General features: G+C 35.7%; 1 pseudogene; it reads right to left on the reverse strand.

Annotated features, from left to right (window-relative positions):
• Window positions 1-642: 642 nt before the first annotated feature.
• Window positions 643-2,580, reverse strand: LOC149189216 (cysteine proteinase mucunain-like; annotated as a pseudogene).
• Window positions 2,581-7,707: the final 5,127 nt, after the last annotated feature.

Here is a 7,707-nt window from a genome sequence, read left to right on the forward strand (position 1 = left end):
TGCTGTAAGGGACTCGAGATCCTCCATATGCAATCAGTGTAGCCTAATGCACCGTTAATGTGAAACAAAGCACTCTACCATACTTATTTTCGTCTACACTAATGCACCGTTAATATGAAACAGAGCACTCTGCCATACTTATTTTCGTATGGTAAAATAGAGTATCATGTATGGTGGAGTTTTTATACCACTAGAAAATTTTCTTGACAAAAGGCCATGTGTTATTGTGTGCATTCTTTTTTATTTGTTCATTTTCAGATCATTTATATTTAGACCTTGAATGTAAGCATTATTGTTAGCTGTAACTTCTGATTTTAGTTGTTATCGAAACTTTTGATTTTAGGTGTCATTGAATTTTTATTAGAATTATTTATTAACAGTAACAAAGAAATATATTCTGAGAACAATAAAATACAAATAGAGTTTACAAATAGAGAACAATAACAACCGGAACCTTTTGCACCGAGGTTAGGAATAATCTTACTGACTTGAAATAACAATAACAATTGAAAAATATGGAACATTACCTTTAACTCCTGGAGTTAAGATCTATAATAGCTTTCGTAATCATAAAGTTGTTTTGTTCATAGACTATAAGCCTCAGAACAAACAATAACAATGGCTAACATAGCCAAGCGCTGTACATGTATAAATGGAAAGGGATAGAATTGATGACAGGACAGGAGCAGTTTCTGATCCATCTGGAGAAGCCAAGCCAGACACGGCAACATAGCAGAAGTATTTTGTACACAAACCCTTTTTTTATGTATCAGTTTCTCCTTGGACGATCAGGTTTGCAAAAAAACATCAGCGACTATTCAAGCAGCAGCAGCCCAGTAGGGTTTGGCTGGGGTACGCTTCAACATCTTCACTCCAAATGGATCCTTGCTACTCTGTGACAACAACAATTTATCCCCAAAAAATACACAATATCAGAAATTTGAGATCGAATCTAGCGAAGTTGCAAACTTGAAATGACTAGTTAGGAATATTGGTACTACCTTGAGGCAGGTCCCACCATCAAGATCGCAGACTAGGTACTCGCTAGGGCAGCAGCTATAGTGATCATCACAACAGGTGGCCGAATCAAGAGGGCAACAGCCGTAGGGATAGTAGTAGCCTCTGAAGTCATACATGCAGCCATAGGTGTTGCTTTGAGGGCAAGAATAATAGCTTTCACACACAGTGGGAGGCTTTATTGGGCTTGGGGGAGAGGCCCAGGGTTTGGAGGGTTGGCACCCTTCTTTACAGGGTAAGATGCCTCCATTGCTATACCACAAATACTTGTTGAAGCTTCTTCAAGGTTCCTCTGCAGTCTGATGAATCCCTCCTCTCCCTAGCTCTTTCCCCAAGAATTCTTAGCAATCCAGTAGTCTGTGCCCGACTCTCACCCATAGCCCACTAGAGTCACGTCGTGGTCTAGCTGGGTTCCGCAGGCGCTAGTGAACACACCCTGGAGGTAGATTCCATGGAAAATTAATCAATTGGTAAAATCGCATGGCAAAAGAATTAATCGCGGAAAGATAAGCTTAGCCAACGGAATTTACAACATTTCAGGTGGTAAATTCCATGAGAAATAATTAATTGTTAAAGTCACATGGAAAAAAATTAATGGCATCAAGAGAAACTGATTAGAAAAGAAAATTTTAGGGGTTATCACATGTATATTAATGAAGACAACTTATCCTAAAATGATGATTAAGATTTGAAATGGTTAAATGATCATTCTTCACAAAATCAAGTGCTCACAGATTCGTAAAAATGGAACTCCCTCCTGCTGGCTTCGATGGCAACGTTAATTGGCTAATTCGCCGCAACCTTCTTCAACGATTTCTCATCGTTTTCAGGCACATCTTCGTAGTCATCGATTGTCACCACATGGGCATTTTTCTACACATATGCATGCAAATTTATCAGTCATGATAAACTAGAAAAATCAGCAGGTAGCGGGATCAAATCCCGCTTAAACAAAAGACCATGAGAATTACCCTGTAAGCGTCACATGATCCATCGTAGGCCGTGTTGGGGTAATCCTCCTCGTTTTCAAGTCCACCATTGTTTATGATAAACTCGAAAGCGTAATCCATGAGGCCACTGTTGCATCCTTGGTTGTAAGAAGTATCACAGTCCACCAGTTCTTGCTCGGACAACAAAATCAAATAGCTGGTCACAATTTGATTAATTCCTTCAATGGTCGCCACAGTTGAGAACGCCCGACAACTTCCTGAAAAAATTGAACAGAAAAAGTACAATACAGGGCATTTTTATGGTCTAGGGTCTGAAATTCTCGAGATAAAACTTCTCAAATAAAAAGTACTATACAGGGCATTGTTATGGTCTAGCCGACATTGTAATACTTATCGGTGCCGAGATCCTGGACCTCGATACCCTTTGATCGGAGGTGTTCGATAAGGGAATCTTTGAGCGCGCAGCCGAAGTCATCAGCTCCTGCAATGATCTTGAGAGGCTTATTGGACCGCCAATGAGGAGGGTTTGGGAGGTTGGAAAAGCAATGAAGGGAGTGAGGGTAGTGTCGAATGTAGAGGGAGGAGTTTGTGCAGACAGGTGCATGCAGACCATGACGAGTAATTGAAGGAGGCCATGACGAGAATCTTGAAAATGCACATGTAGATGTCAGTGGAAAGCAGAAGGGTGGCGCTTGTTCTCCGAAATTGCTGAGAATAAACAGAAATTGCACGACACATGAACAATTTCCCGCTGAATGTGGACGCTAGGTGTCAATGTTAGAAATAAAAGGATGACGAAAGTCTCTTTCAAAGGAAGGCCTATCAGCCTAAACAAATATAAATATAAATCTCAATTACATAAATTTATTTTTTTTTATCAAGAAATTTTAATGCGTAAATAAGTTTTTTTCAAAAAGAATTTTATCAAAGGAATTTCAATGTGTAAATAAGTTTTTTTCAATAAGAAAATATCATATTTATCAATATTATATAAGCTATGCCTTATTAATATTATACAAGCTATTTTATATGATATAACATTTTTTTAATTTATTAATTTAATTAAAAATTAAAAGAAGCATAATATTTTTGAGAGAAATTTCAATTTTTAATTTATGGTGATGGAGATATTAACTTTTATCTATCTTTTAGTTATTATTTAATATTCATCATTTTAGAATAAAATTATGAGTTAATTGGATTTAGATCCTCTATTAGTGTATAGTTGAGATAGTCTTTTAACTAAATAAATTGTGTAGCTCATAAAGTTTATTTATTCTAAACAAATTTTAATGTATTTATATCTAATATTATTCATTAAATAAAATATATAATATAATTTTAAGGTTTAATAATTTTAAGTGAGATTATTATTACAAATATTTTGGAATATTTTGTGAATGCTAAATCCCTATTATTTCATTAATAATTAATTTAAATATTTTAAAATCATATTCCAAAATAAACAAATGTATTGACATATAAATAAATTATTTTTACTTAATGTATACATTAAACCATTTTTTATATTTATAAATATAGAAAATCACTATGAAATTTAAAATAATTATCTTACTTACCCATTATGCATTCCTAATACATATTAAGTATATATTATTTTGAATGATGGATCAAATAATCTAATTTGAATGTTGTTTTAGAGATAATTTTAATAACTTTGAAAATAACTTTAAATAAATACATGTTTTTTATGCTATAAATAATTGATAATTTTAAATAGTATATGATGATGATGATGACGATGATGGTGGTGGTGGTGATTAACATCCACTGAGACCAAATTTTGGTCTATAAGACCTAAAGAAACAAATTATTTAGTTTGATTTAAGATTTTATTCCTATGCTCAAAAAGGCTGGAGAGAAGCCTTCCGAGGTCACTATAATTTTGACATCATAAAAGGCTAGGAAGGTTAGTATTGCAACAAAGATTTTGAAACTGAGATCTAATGTGGTTGTACGTGGGGCACTCTAAGAGGAAGTGATTTCATCCTCGATGTTCGTATTCTCACAGAGATGGTAGAACCTTTCCATCCATGGTATTTTAGGAATTCACCAACGACCCGTTTCACTATGGAGCTCATGAGAGCTCGTTGTAATCTTGCCTATATTAATTTTCTTCTTTGAGCTAGTTAAAACAAAGAGATACTTTTGATCTTCTAGGGTGGGGTTGATGACCTCTTTATAATATCTTAATTTTCTTTTAGCTGCTAAATCTTTCTCACACCACATTTTTTCTTTAAACTTAGAAGTAACAATATTTTTAATGTTATTAATGTTTTGAAATGTAACATTCTCGTAGATATCCAAATGATTTAACCAGGCAATGGTGTCTTTATACCAGCCTGGCTTGAGCTTTAGGTGGTTTTGATTGATATAATAAAAAAATTAATATAATACATTTTTTCATAAAAATATTATAAAATAAAATATTTTGATTTTAAAATGAATTCATAGTTTATATAAATTTGATATAAAAATAAGTTAATTTTTTTTAATATGTTTTTTTATTTATTAAAATTAAATTAAAAAACCACAATTTTACAATTTTTAAAATATAATTTTTTTAATTTAAGAAATTCAATCTATCACAATAATTTATTTTTATTAAAATTATATAAAATATTATTTTCATTAAAGTTCTATAAAATATTTCATAAGCAATAAATGACTTTATAATATTTTTTTCTGAATATGACTACTTCTATTATCTTTACAAAACAAATATACAAAAAGATTACAGAGGGCAAGGTTTAAGTGGATTTTCTCAGGCTCCCTTCCCTTGCCCATATTGCAGCACCCAACTTGAGTGTGTTCAAAATTGGGTGGTTCGCTGTACCCCTGCTGACTCTATTACATAACACTGATAGACTGTCCATTGCTGGACTGAACATTTGATGCACATAAACACATTTGACACGGACAAAGACACAGACCACTGAACAGAAACACTGGACACTTGGACATTTACAAGCGACATTTGGACTAAAAAGCCGACATATGGACAATATGACTGAATTGCCCCTGAAAATCCCATACAAAACAGAAATTACCATGACAAATTCATTCTTCATCAGTAGACTGGAGCTCCTCTGCAATTCTGCATCCGAAGTGGAGCGTATTCTCCGAATCTGAGAGCTGAATGATCTTATGAGGCCTGTCCTTTCGGGAAAGTTCCCTTGGACCGGGCAAAGGATTAGCTGCACGCACCAAGGGACCAGCTACAGGATCCAAATTGGGGTCGGAGTCTTCCATTTTCTGCTTGCCCTTACTCGAACCAGGCGGATGAGTGACTGCGCGTACCGAGGGGCCAGCTTCTGGGTCCAAATTGAGGCCAGGGCGTTCCAATTTCCGCCCACCCGCGTGGCACGGAACCGACCAACCCATCCCTGGAACGAGCTCGGGCTGAGCCCATCCACTTTCTTCACCCACGGGAAGGCAAGCAACAGGGGAGTCATCCCCACTGGGATGCTGCCTATGCAGCTGAGGCTCAATGCCGGGTTCCACAGCAATTGTCACGATCAGAGAGGAGTTGACATGCGGACAGGGGAGACGATACCTGAGCATGGGGAGCTCTCTCTGGCTATCTCCTTCAATTGGGCTGCTTTCCTTCTGCCCACCAACTTCGTCATTGCTATCCTGAAACCAACAAGGCTGAGAGGTGACTTCTATTGAAGAAGAAGGGGAGTGATGGTCTTCTCTCGGCGGAGCTCGACCTTGAATTCCTCCCCTCCGGCTACCCATTCGTGGCCTATCCCTCGGCATACTTAAATGCCTTTCAAAGTCAATGCTGTGAACATTCACCAGGATTAACGCAACTCCCAGTAGCCAGAGCGAATTCCACCACCACTCTCGGTCTCTGGCCTCAGGAGTCCAATACCTTAACGTGCCTGAGCTCCAAGAATTAGCGCCAAGAACCAGATAGTAATTAGCGTCAAGAACTAGACTTGAGGGCCAGCTCCAAGAACAGGCTTCCAGAGCCCACTTCCAGAACCCTCCCCAATTTCCTAAATTCGCCCCTCGAGCCCAATGACAGAGCAAATTCACCACACGAACCCAATGACCGAGCAAATTCACCTCTCGAACAGCAAGAATTAGCAATAGGACATTCAGCATATAACTCCAGTTCACCTTCCAACGATGTGGAGCAATCTCACAGTCTTCCGTTTCCCCCCTCAACTCTGCATTCACCTTGCGGCTTGCACAAAGGAGGGACTCTCCACCAGACTCACCATACTCCCTCAAACCAGCCATCCTCCCCCGCTTAAACTTCTCCATCGCTCTACTGCCCATCTGCCTCCCTCGAGCCGAGAGGACAGGCATTAATGCCGTCTCATCTCTGCTCTTAACTTCATTAAACCTCCTTAACGCGTGGTACCACCTTTGAGTGTGGTCGTGACACCCGGCCACGTGATGGCCCGTGTCATTCTCTCTGCCTTTAATCACCCGCATCCGGGGAATGACTTTATAATATTAATTTTAGGATTTATTGAAATTTAAAACTGAATCAATCTTTACATATAATAGATGGATGTTTGTTTAGTAATATATTATTGCTGATATGATATCAATGATAAGTGTATAATATAAAATATTGTGACAACCAATTTTTGGTGGGCAACTATTTCATATATATATATATGCAATTATTGAAGTCCTTAGGTTCTTCACCTGATACGATTAAAATGACTACAATGCACTGTATTACTACGGAAAGTATGTTAGCATCCAATTTCATCAAATTTTACATACAGTTTGAATTAATTTAAAGTTATCAAAAATTCAAAATCTGTTTATTTGGTCAATTTTATTACCAATGTAATAGCATTTTTAAGAAATTTTCCAAAAACTATTAAATACTTCTAATAAAATAATTATTAATTAATTTTGAGATTATGAATATCAATACCACACCAATTTTGGAAAATAAATAAGAAAATTTCAAAAAACTGTTAAATAAGTTTAATAAAATAATTATTAATTAATTTTGAAATTATGAATATAAATACCGAGTAATTTTTTTCAATATAATGACATTTAAAAAAATCCAAAAATTATTAAATATATTTAATAAAATAATTATTTATTAATTTCAAAAATTTTAAATTAATAATTTTATCTCTTTTACATACCTATTATTAGTTAGCTAATTAATAATAATGGAGAAAGTTTAGTGAAATAATTAGCATGAAATTTTTGATATGTTAATCAAAAAAAATTTAGTATGGGTCCCTATTCATGGACCACGTTGCAGTATATAATAAAAATCTAGTGCTTATGGCTCTGGTTCTGAACCTCACACAATTTCTTAAAAATGGCGATAATTCCCAAGCCATTGTATTTTAAACCTTAGTCATTTCTTGGGTTGAAAAACTCGCCCATGATGTGAAAGACATTTTAATTAGGTCTATGTTCCACTCCTAAACAAAAGATTCTAACAAAACGACATGTCTCATGGTCTAGGCCACAAGCATGGATGATATTCCTTATAATTATCTCATTTATTTCCTAAGAAATAGAGTTATTAGCATATCTTAGATAAGGATACTCATCCTTGTTTTACCAACCTTAAAACAATGCATATATTCACACATTCCGAAGCTACTATATAAATTGTCTCTCACCTAATCCTTGAAGGTGACTCTCATCCTGTTATTTCCCTGATTATTGAAATCCTTTATGGGTCCTCCTCTCTCAAAATTGCCAAAAGCTAGAGACTTGA

The sequence above is a fragment of the Pinus tabuliformis genome, chromosome 3_1, assembly GCF_031772625.1.
Source record: "Pinus tabuliformis cultivar Carrire ecotype Pingquan chromosome 3_1, CPIR1, whole genome shotgun sequence".
Taxonomy (NCBI): domain Eukaryota; kingdom Viridiplantae; phylum Streptophyta; class Pinopsida; order Pinales; family Pinaceae; genus Pinus; species Pinus tabuliformis.